Source organism: Pongo pygmaeus, chromosome 13 (genome assembly GCF_028885625.2).
Source record: "Pongo pygmaeus isolate AG05252 chromosome 13, NHGRI_mPonPyg2-v2.0_pri, whole genome shotgun sequence".
Taxonomy (NCBI): Eukaryota; Metazoa; Chordata; class Mammalia; order Primates; family Hominidae; genus Pongo; species Pongo pygmaeus.
Genome location: NC_072386.2, coordinates 122,069,169 through 122,088,046, shown reverse-complemented (window position 1 = coordinate 122,088,046; position 18,878 = coordinate 122,069,169). Strand labels below are relative to the sequence as shown.

Genomic DNA, 18,878 nt, shown 5'->3' with positions numbered 1-18,878 from the left:
ACAAAATGATAGGAGGAGGCTGAACAGTAACAGGGTGGTTTACTGAGCACTTACTATGTGACAGCCATTGTGCTAAATACTCCCTATAGAGTCACTCAGGTAATCCTCATGATATACCCACAAAACAGACATTACTAGTGTGCCCATCCAACAGAGAAGAAAAGTAGACTTTGTGGAGGCAATACAATGCCCCCCACCAAAGATGTCCAAGTCCTGATCCCTGAAACCTGTGAAGATGGTACCTTCTCTGGCATAAGGGATTCTGTAGATGGGATGAAGTTAAGGATCTTGAGATGCAGAGATGAATCCTGGATTATTTGGTTGGGCAAGTGGAATCACAAGGGTCCTCACAAGAGGAAGGAAGCAGGGTCAGGGTGGCAGAAGATGTGGTTGATGAAGCGGAGTTCATCATATTGACTGACAAAGGAATGACGCAGGACCTCACGCCCAGAAATGCAGGCCTCCTCTAGAAGCTACAAAGGACAAGGAATGGATTCTCCCCTAAAGCCTCCAGAAGAAAATGAGTCCTGCCAACCACTGTGACCTCCAGAACTTTAAGATAACAAAGTTACATAAGCCACTAAATGTGTGGTAATGTAGCAATAGAAAACTAGTACAACCTTGGAGACTTGCTGAAGGCAACACAGCAAGGTAAGGGTTAAAAGGCAAGCTAGGGCCAGACACAGCGGCTCAAGCCCGTAATCCCAGGACTTTGGGAGGCTGAGGTGGGCAGATCACTTGGTCAGGCGTTCGAGACCAGCCTGACCAACATGGTGAAACCTTGTCTCTACTAAAAATACAAAAATTAGCCAGGCCTGGTGGTACGTGCCTGTAACCCCAGCTACTCAAGAAGCTGAAGCAGGAGAATTGCTTGAACCCGGGAGGTGGAGGTTGCAGTGAGCTGAGATTGCACCATTGCACTATAGCCTGGGCAACAGAGTGAGACTCTGTATCAAAAAAAAAAAAAAAAGCTAGGGCATAGTGGCTCACGCCTGTAATCCCAGCACTTTGGGAGGCCGAGGCAGGTGGGTCATGAGGTCAGGAGATCAAGACCATCCTGGCTAACATGGTGAAACCCCGTCTCCACTAAAAATACAAAAAATTAGCCAGGCGTGGTGGCAGGCACCTGTAGTCCCAGCTACTCGGGAGGCTGAGGCAGAAGAATGGCATGAACCCGGGAGGCAGAGCTTGCAGTGAGCTGAGATCGCGCCACTGCACTCCAGCCTGGGCGACAGAGCAAGACTCTGTCTCAAAAAAGAAAAAAAAAAAAAAGGCAAGCTAGGAGCCTTGGGAGAGAAGAGACCTGGCTTCAAATCCAGCTCAGCCACGTCCCACCTCCCTGGCCATCCTCATGGAGAGAATGACATGCAGTCATCCATCCCTGCAAAGTGCTTAGCCCAGAGGAGAGCCCTGGGAATCAAAGTTCATCCGTTCATTCACTGGGCACCTGCACTCTGGTGCCCACTGTGCCAGGCTCTGGGGCCATGCTGTTGAACTGGGCAGACAAAGGCCACTACAGCCAATAAAACAAACACAGGCCGGGCGCAGTGGCTCACGCCTGTAATCCCAGCACTTTGGGAAGCCGAGGCGGGAGGATCACGAGGTCAGGAGATCGAGACCATCCTGGCCAACACATTGAAACCCTGTCTCTACTACAAATACAAAAACTAGCCAGGCGTGGTGGCGGGCACCTGTAATCACTCGGGAGGCTGAGGCAGAAGAATAGCTTGAACTCGAGAGTTGGAGGTTGCAGTGAGCCAAGATTGCCACTGCACTCCTGCTTGGTGACAAAACAGGACTCCGTCTCAAAAAAAAAAAAAACAAAAAAAACGCATGTTCTGAGGTTTTAGTTCTGGTTCTGTCTCTAACCAGCAGAGCTAGCCTTTTGGTGCCTAAGAGTTTCTACCTGCGAAAATTGTGTGGGGAGCACTGTAGTGTCTCTCCAGCTGGGATCCCCAAGCAGAGAAGAGAGCTTGGCACAAAGTAAGCACTCAGCCTCCATGGTGGTTGAAAAGTGGATGCCTGGCCAACTGAGGCCAAAAACGTGGCTCCTGACCAACCACACAAAACACACGGCTCACAAAACCAGCCAAATAAGCACATGCAGTAAAGCCTCCAAACCTCAGCTAGCCTGGAGGTGAGTTCCCAGCCTTCCTTCCACTACTGTCACCACTATGGGGACAAAGCATCCAGCAAGGTGTCAGAGGAAGAAAACATACCTGGTGTTTTGAATACCTGCACTTAACAGTCGAGAAAATAGAGCATCAGAAAGTTCAATGACTTGCCCAGCCAGGCACGGTGGCTCAGGCATGTGATCCCAGCACTTTGGGAGGCCAAGGTGGACGGATTGCCTGAGGTTGGGAGTGTGAGACCAGCCTGACCAACATGGAGAAACCCCGTCTCTATTAAAAATACAAAAACTGAGCCAGGCATGGTGGTGCATGCCTGCAATCCGAGTTACTTGGGAGGCTGAGGCAGGAGAATCCCTTGATTCACTGGGGAAGCGGAGGTTGTGGTATAAGCCGTGATCGCAGCACTGCATTCCAGCTTGGGCAACGACAGCGAAACTCTGTCTCAAAAAAAAAAAAAAAAAATGAAAGGAGCCGGGCGCAGTGGCTCACACCTGTAATCCCAGCACTTTGGGAGGCCAAGGTGGGTGGATTGCCTGAGCTCAGGAGTTCGAGACTAGCCTGGGCAACATGGTGAAACGCCATCTCTACTAAAATACAAAAAATTTGCGGGGGGTGGCGGCATGCACTTGTAGTCCCAGCTACTTGGAAGGATGAGGCAGGAGAATTGCTTGAATCCGGGAGGGGGAGGTTGCAGTGAGCCAAGATCATGCCACTGCACTCCAGCCTGGGCAACGGAGCGAGACTCCATCTCAAAAAAAAAAAAAAAAAGGTAAAAGGAGGGGCTGGGTGCGGTAATCCCAGCACTTTGGACGTCCAAGGAGGGCAGATCACGAGGTCAAGAGATCGAGACCATCCTGGCCAACATGGTGAAACCCTGTCTCTACTAAAAATACAAAAATTAGCTGAGCATAGTGGCGTGTGCCTGCAGTCCTAGCTACTCGGGAGGATGAGGCAGGAGAATCGCTTGAACCCAGGAGGCGGAGGTTGCAGTGAACCAAGATCGCGCCAGAGCGAGACTCCGTCTCAAAAGAAAAGAAAAGAAAAAAAGTGCTGGGCGTGGTGGCACACGCCTGTAATCCCAGAACTTTGGGAGTCTGAGGTGAGCGGATCATCTGAGGTTGAGATTTCAAGACCAGCCCCATCTCCACAAAAAAAATTAAAAAATTAGCCGAGAATGTTGGCGTATACTTGTAGTCCCAGCTATTCCAGAGGCTGAGGTGGGAGGATTGCTTGAGCCCAGGAAGTCGAGGCTGCAGTGAGACATGTTCACGCCACTGCACTCCAGCCTGGGCAACAGAGCAAGACCCTATCTCTTAAAAAAAAAAAAAAAAAACAGAGATCCTTCACTTGCCCCGCAAAACTCAACAGTTAGGCTACATCCAAACCACATCCCAAGTTCAGGAAATCCTCTTCTCTCTGCACTTCTCTCCAAGATGACAACAATAAGAATGATGGGCCGGGGGCGGTGGCTCACGCCTGTAATCCCAGCACTTTGGGAGGCGGAGGTGGGCGGATCACGAGGTCAGGAGATTGAGACCATCCTGGCTAACATGGTGAAACCCCATCTCTACTAAAAATACAAAAAATTAGCCGGGCGTGGTGGCGGGCGCCTGTAGTCCCAGCTATTCAGGAGGCTGAGGCAGGAGAATGGCGTGAACCCAGGAGGCGGAGCTTGCAGTGAGCCGAGATGGCGCCGCTGCACTCCAGCCTGGGCGACAAGGTGAGACTCTGCCTCAAAAAAAAAAAAAGAATGATGATAGCTGTTGTTTACTGAGCATCTTTTCTGGGCCAGGCATGCTGCTAAGATAACTTAATTAACACTTGCAAGACTGTTATTATTTCTCCCACTTTACTGATAAGGAAATTTAGGTCAGAAGTTAAGTGACTTACATAGGCAAGATCACAAACGACATGGGTGGCCGAGCCAGGACTAGAAGAATCCAGCAGTGCCAGTCTGGGAAGTTTAGCCTTTCCAGGGGAGAGCAAGGCTGATGTGCTGGGCCGGCTGTGGCGGCTGCTGTCTGTGGTCTGAGGCTGCCAGCGAGGGCTGGCTCCTGGGTGGGATTTCCCAGGACATTTGGGGGACCCTGAAGGAGACTTTTTTTTGTTTTGAGACGGAGTTTTTCGCTCTTGTTGCCCAGGCTGGAGTGCAATAGCGTGATCTCAGCTCACTGCCACCTCTGCCTACCAGGTTCAAGTGATTCTCCTGCCTCAGCCTCCCAAGTAGCTGGGATCACAGGCATGTGCCACCGTGCCCAGCTGTTTTCTTTTAAATATTAGGAAACTTACTGGTGTAGCTCATGTCTGTAATCCCAGCTACTCGGGAGGCTGAGGCAGGAGAATCGCTTGAACCCAGGAGGCAGAGGTTGCAGTCAGCCAAGATCACACCATTGCACTCCAGCCTGGGCGACAAGAGTGAAACTCCATCTCAAAAAAATTAATTAATTAATTAAAAGGAAACAAAACACAACCCAACACTTGCTCATTGGTTCATGCCCACTCTCTCCAGCCTTGGTCTCCTGGGTTCACTCAGTTCTTACTTTCTGTCCGTCTTCCAGCTCTGGTTCCACTTCTGTTACAGCCAAGGTGAAAATGTCTCCTTTGACCAGGCGCGGTGGCTCACGGCTGTAATCGCAGCACTTTGGGAGGCTAAGGTGGGTGGATCACTTGAGGTCAGGCGTTCACGACTAGCCTGATCAGCATGGTGAAACCCTGTGTGTACTAAAAAAGTACAAAATTAAGCCAGGCGCAGTGGCTCACACCTGTAATCCCAGCACTTTGGGAGGCTGAGGCGGGTGGATCACAAGGTCAAGAGTTCAAGACCAGCCTGGCCAAGATGGTGAAACCCTATCTCTACTAAAAATACAAAAATTTGGCCGGGCGCAGTGGCTCACACCTGTAATCCTAGCACTTTGGGAGGCCAAGGTGGGCGGATCACTTGAGGTCAGGAGTTTGAAACCAGCTTGGCCGTGATGGTGAAACCCTGTCTCTACTAAAAATACAAAAATTTGGCCGGGCGCAGTGGCTCACACCTGTAATCCTAGCACTTTGGGAGGCCAAGGTGGGCAGATCACTTGAGGTCAGGAGTTTGAAACCAGCTTGGCCGTGATGGTGAAACCCTGTCTCTACTAAAAATACAAAAAATTAGCTGGGCATGGTGGTGCGTGCCTGTAATCCCAGCTACTTGGGAGGCTGAGGCAGGAGAATCACTTGAACCTGGGAGGTGGAAGTTGCAGCGAGCCAAGATCGTGCCACCACACTCAAGCCCAGGCGACAGAGTGAGACTCCACCTCAAATAAAATAAATAAACACATACATACATACATACAAAAATTAGCCAGGCGTGGTGGCGGGTGCCTGTAATCCCAGCTACTCAGGAGGCTGAGGCATGAGAATCGCTTGAGCATGGGAGGCAGACAGAGGTTGCAGTGAGCTGAGATCGTGCCACTGCACTCCAGCCTGGGCAACAGAGCAATACTCTGTCGCAAAAAAAAAAAACAAAAAACATAGCCGGGCATGGTGGTAAGTGCCTGTAGTCCCAGCTACTCAGGGGCTGAGGTGGGAAGATCAGCTGAACCCAGGAGGCAGAGGTTCCAAGGAGCCATGACTGTGCCACTGGACTCCAACCTGGGCGACAGAGCAAGATCTGTCGCAAAAAATAAACCAAAACCAGCCGGGCGCAGTGGCTTATGCCTGTAATCCCAGCACTTTGGGAGGCCGAGGCAGGGGGATCACGAGGTCAAGAGAGCCAGACAATCCTGGCTAACACGGTGAAACCCTGTCTCTACTAAAAATACAAAAAATTAGCTGGGCATGGTGTTGGGCATCTGTAGTCCCAGCTATTTGTGAGGCTGAGGCAGGAGAATCATTTGAACCCGTGAGGCGGAGGTTGCAGTAAGCCGAGATCGAGCCCCTGCACTCTAGCCTGGGCCACTGCACTCCAGCCTGGGTGACAGGGCGAGACTCTGTCTCAAAAAAAAAAAAAAAAGAGAAACCAAAATCAAAACAAACAAACAAAAACCCTACAACAATAAAGACTGATTTCGTGAGCTTTTACTACCTGCCAGACACAGCCTAAGCTGGGCCTGAATGTCTTGGGACCTGGCTCTTACGTGGTCTAGTGCTTCCTCCTTCCCGAGAAAGGGCAGGAGGATAACAGGGATTTGGCCACAGCTAACTTGTAATATGATCCGATCCAGGAATGTGAGGCCTCCAGCTGGTGCAGTCATGAGCTGTTCCAGGATTCTTGGACTGGCCGCTTTCAAATGCTCTGCACCTGTTCTCCACAGTGCAGTTGTACTAACAAGACACAGCATGAGTTCCCATGTTCAGTTTAGAAAGTGGAGCCATCTAAACTCAAGGGGAAAAATGAACAATATTCCAGGGAGAAATGGATTCCAGCTGGGGAGCCGGAGGAGGCCTTCTCGGTGCAGGTGCTTTTGAGGCCAGGCCTTGAAGGAAGAGCAGAGTTTAATCAGAGGAGACTGTGGAGGAACAGTCCAGATGGAGGGACCAGCATGAACAAAGGCCTGGGGATGGGAGAGTCTGAGCACCGGGAGGACACTCCATGCTGTCTGGTAGCCACTAGAGATGTGGCTCCACCTAAGGGAAGGTGCACTCCTACAGGAATGGGGGGCCTGGCTGGGTGCGGTGGCTCACGCCTGTCATCCCAGCACTTTGGGAAGCCAAGGCGGGTGGATCACTTGAGGTCAGGAGTTTGAGAACAGCCTGGCCAATATGGTGAAACTCCATCTCTACTAAAAGTACAAAAATTAGCCAGGCGTGGTGGTGCACGCCTATAATCCCAGCCACTTGGAAGGCTGAGGCAGGAGATTCGCTTGAGCTCGGGAGACGAAGGTTGCTGTGAGCTGAGATCACACCACTGCACTCCAGCCTGGGCGACAGGCAACAGAGCAAGACTCTGTCTCCAAAAAAAAAAAAAAAAAAAAAAAGGAATGGGGGCCTGGAGCTAAAAATACAACACTGGGTCTGAACCAGCAGCAGGGGGCCCCTGCACAGACCCAGGAGCTCACAGCAGGGAGGGACATCTGAGCCTCAGCAGTGAACACACACACAGGATAAAAGCAAGTCTCCGAGGGGCTCAACAACACAGGGGTTCCCTGGGACCCCTGGCACCCTCTCTTCAAACCACAGCCAGTACTTATAATTTTGCCCTCCATTTCCTACCAGACACTGGAGAAAGAGAGGAGACAAAGACCAGAGACTGGTGAATAAAAGAAGAAATGAGGGTAAGACTTACAACTTGGAAACCCTGGTTGGGCTTGGTAGCTCACGTCTGTAATCCTAGCACTTTGAGAAGCCGAGGAGGGTGGATCACCTGAAGTCAGGAGTTTGAGACCATCCTGACCAACATAGTGAAACCCCGTCTCTACTGAAAATACAAAAATTAGCCGGGCGTGGTGGCAGACGCCTGTAATCCCAGCTACTTGGGCAGCTGAGGCAGGAGAATTGCTTGAACCAAGGAGGCAGAGGTTGCAGTGAGCCGAGATCATGCCACTGCACTCCAGCCTGGGCAACAGAGTAAGACTCAGTCTCCAAAAATAAATAAATAAATAAAACTTGGAAACTCTGGGAGGCCAAGGCAGGGAGATCACTTGAGTCCAGGAGTTCAAGACCAGCCTGGCCCACACGGTGAAACCCTGTCTCTACTGAAAATAAAAAATTTAGCCAGGCATGGTGGTACGTGCCTGTAGTCCCAGTGACACGGGAGGCTGAGGCACAAGAATCGCTTGAACCTGGGCAGCAGAGGTTGCAGTGAGCTGAGATCACGCCACTGTACTCCAGCCTGGGGGACAGAGCGAGACTGTCCCAAAAAAACAATAATAAAAATAACAAACTTAAAAAAAGAATTGGCTAGGTGCGGTGGCTCACGCCTGTAATCCCAGCATTTTGGAAGGCCAAGGCGGGCAGATCACGAGGTCAGGAGATCGAGACCAACCTGGCTAACACGGTGAAACCCCGTCTCTAGTAAAAATACAAAAAATTGGCTGGGCATGGTGGCGAGCTCCTGTAGTCCCAGCTACTCAGGAGGCTGAGGCAGGAGAATGGCGTGAACCCGGGAGGTGGAGGTTGCAGTGAGCCGAGATCGCACCATTGCACTCCAGCCTGGGGGACAGAGCAAGACTCCGTCTCAGAAAAAAAAAAAAAAAAAAGAACTAGAACTTGGAAACTCTGGCTGAGTATAAGAAGCAATGAAAAATTATTGAAGGGTTGCGTTTGAGAAAGGAAATGAAAAGAAAAAAGAGGCAGCTCTCAAAGGAGCCTCCCAAATAAAGAACAGGAATGGCCAAGTCCCAGGAAGCCATCCCACCTGCTCCCTTTCTGTGCCCATGGCAGCATTCCTGAACCACAGGCCTCTTCCTGCTCAACCGCTTCAGAATATTCCTCAACGTGGAGACCCAGGAAGACACAGCAACTAGTGAAGCTGACATATGAGGTGGAGGTGGTAGGATAAGGGTAGGATGAAGGAGGGTCATTGGCAGCAGAACTTAGTAATCAAGTCTTGCCCTATGTAGCGTAGGCCGGTATCTTAGAAGTGTAGGCCCTGGAGAAATAGATCTCAAAATCTAACCTGATGTCAAAAAAGTGAGACAACGACCCACAGAGTGGGAGAAAATATGTGTACACCATATGTCTGAGAAGGGTCTAGTACCCAGAATATACAAATCACTCTTTTTTTTTTTTTTTTTTGGAGACAGAATCTCACACTGTCACCCGGGCTGGAGTGCAGTAGTGTGATCTCAGCTCACTGCAACTTCTGCCTCCTAGGTTCAAGCGGTTCTCCTGCCTCAGCCTTCCGAGTAGCCGGGATTACAGGCACCTGCCACCATGCCCAGCTAATTTTTTGTATTTTTAGTAGAGATGGGATTTCACCATGTTGGCCAGGCTTGTCTCAAACTCCCGACCTTGTAATTCGCCCACCTCAGCCTCCAAAGTGCTGGGATTACAGGCATGAGCCACCGCGCCTGGACTTTTTTTTTTTTCTTTTTTGAGGCGGAGTTTTTGCTCTCTTTTGCAGGCTGGAGTGCAATGGCGCAATCTCAGCTCACTGCAACCTCCACCTCCTGGGTTCAAGGGATTCTCCTGCCTCAGCCTCCCAAGAAGCTGGGATTACAGGCATGCACCACCACGCCCGGCTAATTTTTTGTATTTTTAGTAGAGATAAGGTTTCACCATGTTGCCCAGGCTGGTCTCGAAATCCTGACCTCAGGTGATCTGCCCACCTCGGCCTCCCAAAGTGCTGAGATTACAGGTGTGAGCCACCGCACCCAGCCTAAGAACTCTTTCATTAAGATTTTTATTTATGTTTTAGAGAAAATCTCACTCTGTCACCCAGGCTGGAGTGCAGTGGCGTGATCACAGCTCACTGCAGCCTCCAACTCCTGGGCTCAAGCAATCCACAAAATTAGCTGGGCGTCGTGACGCACGCCTGTAGTCCCAGCTGCTTGGGAGGCTGGGGCAGGAGAATTGCTCAAACCCAGGAGGCGGAGGTTGCAGTGAGCCAAGATTGCACCACTGCACTCCAGCCTGGGCTACAGAGCGAGATTCCATCTCAAAAAAAAATAATAATAATTATATATATATATAAATAACTCTTACAACTCAAGAACAAAAAGGCAAACAACCCATTGAAAAAAAAAAGGCTGACCAGGTGCGGTGGCTGACACCTGTAATCCCAGCACTTTGGGAGGCTGAGGCGGGTGGATCACGAGGTCAGGAGTTAAACGCCAGCCTGGCCAACATGGTGAAACCCTGTCTCTACTAAAAATACACAAATTAGCCAGGCATGGTGGCACATGCCTGTAATCCCAGCTACTCAGGAGGCTGAGGCAGGAGAATTGCTTAAACCCAGGAGGTTGTAAAACCCGCCTGGAGGTTGTAGTGAGCTGAGATCGCACCACTGCACTCCAGCCTGGGTGACAGAGCGAGACTCCGTCTCCAAAAAAAAAAAAAAAAAAAAAAAATGGACCAAGGACTTCAATAGGTATTTCTTCAAAGAAGATATACACACGGCCAATGAGCACATGAAAAGATGCTCAATATCACCAGCCAGCAGGGAAATGCAAATCAAAACCACTATGAGATACAACTTTGTACCCACTAGCATGGCCATCATCCAAAAAAATGGAAAATAACAAGTGTTGACAAAGATATGGAGATACTGGAACATTCATACATTGTTGGTGGAAATGTAAAATGGTGCAGCTGCTGTGGAAAAGAGTTTAGTGGTTTCTCAGAGTTAAACACAGAATTCTCATATGACCCAGAAATTCTACTCCTGGATATATACCCCAACACATGGAAAACAGATGTTCTAACAAAAAAGTATACACAAATGTTCATATCAGCATTATTCACAATAGCCAAAGGCAGAAACAATCCCAAATTCCATCAGCTGATGAATGGATAGACACAAGGAAAGAAGTGCTGACACATGGTACCACATGGATGAAGCTCAAAGGCGTTATGCTAAGGGAAAGAAGCCGAACACAGAAGGCCAGGTATTGCATGATTCCCTTTGTACGAAATGTCCATCCTGAGTTAGGTTGCAAAAATAATTTTTAAAAAAGGTCAGGCACAGTAGCTTATACCTGTAATCCCAGCACGTTGGAAGGCCAAGGTGGGCAGATCACTTGAGGTCAGGAGTTCAAGACCAGCCTGGCCAACATGGGAAACCTCATCTCTACTAAAAATACAAAAATTAGCCGGGTGTGGTGGCAGGCACCTGTAGTCCCAGCTACTCAGGAGGCTGACGCAGGAGAATCACTTGAATACGGGAGGCAGTTTGCAGTGGGCCAAAAATCACACCACTGCACTTCAGCCTGGGCAACAGAGTAGACTCTATCTCAATTAAAAAAACAAAAACAAAAACAAAAACACCCAAAATGCCCAGAATAGGCAAATCCACAGAGACAAAAAGCAGATCACTGATTGCCGGAGACTGAGAAGCAGGGATGGGGAGCGACTGCTTAATTCATATCGAGTTTCCTTTTGGGATGATAAAACAATTCTGGAACTAGGGAGAGGTAATGCCTGCACAACACTGTGAATGTATTAAATGTCACTGAAGTGGACACATTAAAGTGGTTAAAATGGTAAATTGTATGTATATTTTACCACACACCATTAAAAATATTCAAGGTTGGGCTCAGCGGCTCACCCCTGTAATCCTAGCACTTTGGGAGGCCAAGGTGGAGGACTCCTTGAAGGAAAGAGTTCAAGACCAGCCTGGGCAACATAGTGAGAGCCTATGTCCAATTTTAGTATATGTGCTGCCGAAGCGAGCATGTGAGAGCCTATCTCTACTGAAATTTTTTTTTTATTTAGGCTGGGGACAGTGGCTCACGCCTGTAATCACAGCACTTTGGGAGGCCAAGGTGGGTGGATCACTTGAGGTTGGGAGTTTGAAACCAGCCTGGCCAACATGGTGATACCCCGTCCCTACTAAAAATACCAAAAAAGGGCTGGACATGGTGGCTTACACCTGTAATCCCAGCACTTTGGAAGGCTGAGCCGGGCAGATCACCTGAGGTCAGGAGTTTGAGACCAGCCTGGCCTACATGGTGAAACCTCATCTCTACTAAAAATATAAAACTTAGCCAGTCATGGTAGCCAGCACCTGCAATCCCAGCTACTCAGGAGGCGGAGGCAGGAGAATTGCTTGAACCCGAGAGGCGGAGGTTGCGGTGAGCGGAGATTGCACCATTGCATTCCAGCCTGGACGACAAGAGTGAAACTCTGTCTCAAAAAAAAAAAAAAAAAAAATGCTGGCAGGCCCGTGCTCACAAAGGCAGGGGGTGCTCCTATGCCACAGGTCTCTAGCCTCCCAGAGGAGGACCATAGCCAGAGGGGGAATGACACGCCATTGGGGCCCAGGTGTGGAATCTAAAATGCACCAAGAATAATGAGATAATTGGGCTTCCTTGGACTATGTCCCCACAGGTCAGGTCCCCACCTGCAAAAGTTCCCCAAGGGCTGTGAGCAGCAGCTTTTCCCAGGCGCTCAGCCTCCATCCCAGCCCTGGGAGGGTGAGCTGAACACTCCTGTGCTCTCTCCCATTCTTTTCAGAGGAGAAGTTAACTAGTGAAATACCAGCTACCAGTTGTGCCAGGTCTTCATTAATGCCTCCGGCAGAGCTCCTTGGCATTCTGGAATACAATCCGCCTTCTACTTGCCTCTCCAGATGTTATCTCTCACCTCCTCCCTTTCTAGACACTCAGCTTTCCCCCAGCTCCAGGCCTTGGTACCCTCTTCTGCCTGGAAGAAACTCTTCCCATTCCCACACAGCCTCCTTGGCACAGGTGAATCCTACTCAACCCTCAGGACTCATCTTGGACATCCTCCTTTAAGAACCCTTCCCTGTGGGTGTCTACCTCCAAACTGCCATCATGGTACCAGCCTTCTTTTTTTTTTTTTTTTTTTTTGGAGATGGAGTCTAGCTCTGTTGCTCAGGCTGGAATGGAATGGCGCAATCTCGGCTCACTGCAACCTCCACCTCCCTGGTTCCAGCAATTCTCCTGCCTCAGCCTCCCGACAAGCTGAGATTACAGGTGTGTGCCACCACGCCTGGCTAATTTTTGTATTTTTAGTAGAGATGGGGTTTCACCATGTTGGCCAGGCTGATCTCGAACTCCAAACCTCAGGTGATCCGCCTGCCTTGGCCTCCCAAAGTGCTGGGATTACAGGCATGAGACACCACGCCCGGCCAGTACCAGCCTTCTTACCTGGTAGTTTCCTCCTCACTTGTTCAACACGAGGACCAGGGACGCCATGACGTACAAGCCAGGCATGGCGTTCACGGAGCTAATGGGTCAACATCTATTTGTCTTACTTGCTCATCAGATTATCAAATCCTCTGGACAAGGACAGCATTTCTTGTTCACCACTATATCCTTGAGTTTCACACAGTGCCTGGGACAGAGAAGAGCTCAATAAATACTTGCTAAGTCAGTGAATAAAGGAATAAACAAATGATTCCATGAAAAGGAGAGGAGAGGCCAGGCGCAGTGGCTCACGCCTGTAATCCCAACACTGGGAGGCTAAGGCAGGTGGATCACCTGAGGTCAGGAGTTCAAGACCAGCCTGGCCAACATGGTGAAACCCTGTCTCTACAAAAAGTACAAAAATTAGCCAGGTGTGGCTGGGCACGGTGGCTCATGCCTGTAATCCCAGCACTTTGGGAAGCTGAAGGGGGTGGATCACCTGAGGTCAGGAGTTCAAGACCATCCTGGCCTACATGGTGAAACCTTGTCTCTACTAAAAATACAAAAATTAGCCAGGTGTGGTGGCGAGCGCCTATAATCCCAGCTACTCAGGAGACTGAGGCAGGAGAATCGCTTAAACCCAGGAGACAGAAGTTGCGGTGAGCCGAGATCGCACCACTGCACTCCAACCAGGGCAACAGGGTGAGATTCTTTCTCAAAAAAAAAAAAAGAAGAAAGAAAGGGAGAGGAGAGGCCAAGTGTGGTGGCTCAGGCCCGTGATCCCAGCAACTGTTTTTTGTTTTTTTTTTTAGATGGAGTCTCACTCGGTCATCCAGGCTGGAGTGCAATGGTGCGATCTTGGCTCACTGCAACCTCCGCCTCCTGGAGTCAAGCAATTCTCCTGCCTCAGCCTCCCGAGTAGCTGGGATTACAGGCATGTGCCACCACGCCCAGCTAATTTTGTATTTTTAGTTGAGACGGAGTTTCTCCATGTTGGTCAGGCTGGTCTCAAACTCCCGACCTCAGGTGATCCACCTGACTCAGCCTCCCAAAGTGCTGGGATTACAGGTGTGAGCCACCGTGCCAGCCCCAGCGCTTTGTTTTTTCTGTTTGTTTGAGACAGAGTCTCACTCTGTTGCTCAGGCTGGAGTGCAGTGGCGCGATCTCAGCTCACCACAACCTCCGCCTCCTGGGTTCAAGCGATTCTCCTGCCTCAGCCTCCCGAGTAGCTGGGATTACAGGTGGGTACCACCACGCCTCACTAATTTTTGAATTTTTAGTAGAGACAGGGTTTCACCATGTTGGTCAGACTGGTCTCAAACTCCTGATCTCATGATCCACCTGCCTCAGCCTCCCAAAGTGCTGGGATCACAAGGGTAAGCCACCATGCCCGGCCATCCCAGCGCTTTGAAAGGCCAAGGTAGGAAGATCGCTTGGGCCCAGGGGTTCAAGATTAGCCTGGGCAACAGAGGGAAATGCCATCTCTACAAAAAATTTTAAAATTAGCCAGGTGTGGTGATGAATGCCTGTGGTCCCAACTACTCAGGAGGCTGAGGCAGGAGGATCACTTCAGCCCAAGAAATTGAGGCTGCAGGGAGCCATGTGTGTGCCACTGCACTCTAGCCTGGGCGAGAGGGCAAGACCTTGTCTCAGAACAAAACAAACAAATAAACAAAACAGAGAGGAGAGGAGAAAGAGGCAGAATGAAATGCAACAAAGAAGAAAACAATCATTGCACCTCCCCTTGGACACTAAACCCTCTTGTCATTCCATAGGCATTGTCCCAGGACCTGGGCACTGTGGATGTGGATCCCAGGGCTGGGGTTGGGGTGCAGAAACAGAACTCAAAGAGGGGCTTACAATTCTATTGAGGAGAGGAATGCACACATTTAAATGCCATCACACACACACACACACACACACACACACACACACACAAGAAAAAGGAAAAATTAAATAAAATGCCATCACAAAAGACCATATCCTCCAAAACTACAATTGTGGAGGTATAAAAAAAAAATTAATAGTATAGGCCGGGTGCAGTGGCTCACGCCTGTAAACCCAACACCTTGGGAGGCCGAGGCGGGCGGATCCTGAGACCATCCTGGCCAACAGGATGAAACCCCGTCTCTACTAAAAATACAAAAATTAGCTGGGCATGGTGGCGTGTGCCAGTAATCCCAGCTACTTGTATCCCAGATACAAGTGAAGCAGAAGAATCACTTGAACCTGGGAGGTGGAGGTTGCAGTGAGCCCCGAATGCGCCACTGCAGTCCAGCCTGGTGACAAAGCGAGACTCCGCCTCAAAAACAAAAAAAATTAATAGTACAGTAATAATAGAAAAGGTTATGTATTAGTCAGGTTGGCTACCGACAGAGAACCCCAGCATTTGAGTGGTGCATCACAACAAAGTTTTTTTATTTATTTTTTCAAGGGACCGGGTCTTGCTGTGTCACCCAGGCTGGAGTACAGTGGTGCCATCACAGCTCACTGCAGCCTCAAACTCCTGCGCTCAAGCTATCCTCCTGCCTCAGTGTCTCGAGTACCTGGGATTACAGGTGCATAGCACCATGCCTGGCTAATTTTTAAATGATTTTAGAGATGGGAGTCTCACTGTGTTCCCCAGACCGGTCTCAAACTCGTGGCCTCAAGTGATCTTCCCGTGTCAGGCTCCTGAGTAGCTGGGATTATAGGCACCAGCACAAAAGTTTATTTTTTTATTTCTCTCCCACACAGCAGTCCCAAGTAGGTTTTGCTCTGTTCCAAGTGGTGCTGTAAAGACTCTGGAAACGTCACCTCCTGGTTCCACTCCCACTTCCAGTTGTGTTAACAAGGAAACACAGGCCGGGAAGCATGCCCATCACTCTGGCCTCATTCCATCATCCATACCTGTCTTATGGCCCCATCTAACTACACAGGGGGCTGGGAATTGTAGTCCAGTGGTGTGCCCTGGGGGAAAAGTAAATGAGGATTGCTGAACACCCAGTAGTCTCTGTCACAGCTACCGTTTACTGAGACTCTACACTACATGTCTGGCACCATGCTAAGCATGCTACATGCATGTTATCATTTCGTCCTTTTTTTTTTTTTTGAGATGGAGTCTTGCTCTGTCACCCAGGCTGGAGTGCATTGGCGCAATCTCCGCTCACTGCAACCTCCACCACCCAGGTTCAAGCAATTCTCCTGCCTCAGCCTCCCGATTAGCTGGGATTACAGATGCGTGCCACCATACCTGGCTAATTTTTTGTATTTTTAGTAGAGACGGGGTTTCACCATGTTGGTCAGGCTGGTCTTGAACACCTGACCTCAGGTGATGATCCACCTGCCTCAGCCTTCCAGAGTGCTGGGATTACAGACGTCAGCCACCACCACCATGCCTGGCCTTTTTTTTTTTTTGAGACAGAGTCTTACTCTGTTGCTCAGGCTAGAGTGCAGTGGTGAGATCTCAGCTCACTGCAACCTCTGCCTCCTGGGTTCAAGTGATTATCCTGCCTCAGCCTCCCAGGTAGCTGGGATTACAGGCACTCGCCACTATGCCCGGCTAATTTCTGTATTTTTAGTAGAGACAGGGTTTCACCACATTGGCCAGGCTGGTCTTGAACTCCTGACCTCAGGCTGGTCTTGAACACCTCGGGTGATCCGCCCCGCCTCAGCCGCCCAAAGTGCTGGGATTACAGACCTGAGCTACCGCGCCCAGCCGAATTTCACCCTTAACATCAGTTCTCATTTACAGAGGAGGAAACTGAGTCTCAGAAAGTTTAAGTAAATTTTATAAGGTAAAAGGTGCATGCTTGGAGAACCAATGTGGAACAAGATCCTTCCGACCCCAAAGCCTGTAGCAGACAATGAAATAAAGACAGATAACACTGCGAGCTCCTACCTGCTCTCAGACAACATCCATTCCCTCAACAGCATCATTTATTAAGTGCAGATTATGGATTAGGCACTATTCTAAGCACCTTCATAATAACTCATTCAATCCTCACAAAAACCCTGCCAGACAGCTACTGTTAATGCCCTTATTTATTTATTTATTTATTTTTTGAGACAGAGTCTTGCTCTGTCACCCAGGCTGGAGTGCTGTGACGCAATCTCGGCTCACTGCAACCTCCGCCTCCCGGATTCAAGCAATTCTCTTGCCTTAGCCTCCCGAGTAGCTGGGATTACAGGTACACGCCACCATGCCTGTCTAATTTTTATTTTTAGTAGAGACGGGGTTTCACCATGTTGGTCAGGCTGCTCTCAAACTCCTGACCTTGTGATCCACCCGCTTTGGCCTCCCAAAGTGCTGGGATTACAGGCATGAGCCACAGCACCCGGCTAGTGCCCTTATTTTGAAGATGAAGAAATTGCACAGAAAAGTTATGTGACTTGAAGTCACTCAGCACATGTATGGAAGGGACAGGACTCAAACCTGGGTAGTCTGTCTCCAGTCTACCTACACATTAATTGCCCAGCTTCTGCCTCTCTACAAACAATGAAGTGAAGTGTTGTGGGGCAGAGTCTCCTAAGAGAGGCAGTGGTACCCTGGGGAGGGTGCAAGCTGGTTCTCTGGGATGTGTGTGGGAAATATGATCCTTCTATTTACATTTATCTGTAATCTTAAAAAAAAAAAATCGGCTGGGCATGGTGGCTCACGCCTGTAATTCCAGCAGTTTGGGAGGCCAAGATGGGCAGATCACCTGAGGTCAGGAATTCGAGACGAGCCTGGCCAACATGGAGAAAACCCGTCTCTACTAAAAATACAAAAATTAGCTGAGCATAGTGGCGTGTGCCTGTAGTCCTAGCTACTTGGGAGGATGGGGCAGGAGAATCGCTTGAACCCAGGAGGCGGAGGTTGCAGTGAGCCAAGATCGCGCCACTGCACTCCAGCCTGAGGGATGGAGTGAGATTCTGTCTAAAAAAAAAAAAAAAAAAGAGCGAGTTTAAACTTTATACAATATGCATTATACAGACTGATGCCGAGTGGCGTTCAATCTGTGTAATACGTGTTAGCAAAATTTAATATCATTCTGACTTTTTTCTTTTTTTAGAATACAGATAAACATAAACAGAAGGCGTCACCTGCAACTCTTGGATAAGTGAATCAGTGCAGTGTGTTTAGTTTTTTTTTTTTTTGAGACAGAGTCTCCGCTGGGCGCCACCGCACCCAGCCACAGTATGCACAGTGTGTTTAGTTTTAACCACACTAACAAGTGTGGACGCGTGATTTTCTCTGGTATTTTTAAAATTGATATACCTCTTATTTGGGGGGTACATGTGTTATTTTGATACATGCATACAATGTGTAATGAACGAATCAGGGTGACTGAAATATCCATTACCTCAAACATTACCTTTTGTTTGTAGACAAGCGATCTTTTTTTTTTTGAGACGTAGTCTCTCTGTCGCCCAGGCTGGAGTGCAGTGGCGCGATCTCGGCTCACTGCAAGCTCCGCCTCCCGGGTTCACGCCATTCTCCTGCCTCAGCCTCCCGAGTAGCTGGGACTACAGGCGCCCGCCACCACGCCCTGCTAATCTTTTGTATTTTTAGTAGAGACGGGGTTTCACCGTGTTAGCCAGGATGGTCTCGATCTCCTGACCTTACGATCCGCCCCCCTCGGCCTCCCAAAGTGCTGGGATTACAGGCGTGAGCCACCACGCCCGGCCTAGACGAGCGATCCTAAAAGATCCACGCAAAGAAACGACGGCTCACCTGGCATGGGTGCTGCCTCCGCCTTCAGCACCCACCCTCCCTCACGCACGCCCAGAATCGCGGCGGCCCAGCGCGGAAGGCGGGGCCTGTGGCCACACCCCCTCCCTATTCCCCGCCTTCCACGCATCTTCCGGGAGCGACTTTGACTGCATCGTTTTGCGATTGGGAGAGCTGCGGGCCGTCGGAAGGACATGATTGAGTGAAGTAGCTGCCTCTCATCCATTGGCCAGCTCCGATTGGCCGAGATACCGCCTTGGGTTTTGACCAGCTTTCGCGTCGGCTGGGCTGAGATGCTAGCAGTTGACTCCCGCAGGGTCCCGGCGCCCG

General features: G+C 49.7%; 1 protein-coding gene across 4 annotated transcripts in view; it reads right to left on the bottom strand.

Moving 5' to 3' along the window:
* Positions 1–18,623, bottom strand: part of PRRC2B (proline rich coiled-coil 2B) — a 127,167-nt gene extending 108,544 nt beyond the window's left edge. The window contains exons 1-4 of one of the 4 annotated variants that reach the window (XM_063649963.1): positions 18,552–18,605; positions 12,878–13,064; positions 4,673–4,853; positions 4,422–4,534 (exon numbers count right to left, since the gene is read on the bottom strand). The gene's annotated coding sequence lies outside the window, so the exon portion shown is untranslated. Of the gene's footprint in view, positions 1–4,421; positions 4,535–4,672; positions 4,854–12,877; positions 13,065–18,551 lie in introns of all 4 variants that reach the window. The other 3 variants (XM_063649961.1, XM_054500087.2, XM_054500088.2) reach the window with 3 other exon arrangements.
* Positions 18,624–18,878: the final 255 nt, after the last annotated feature.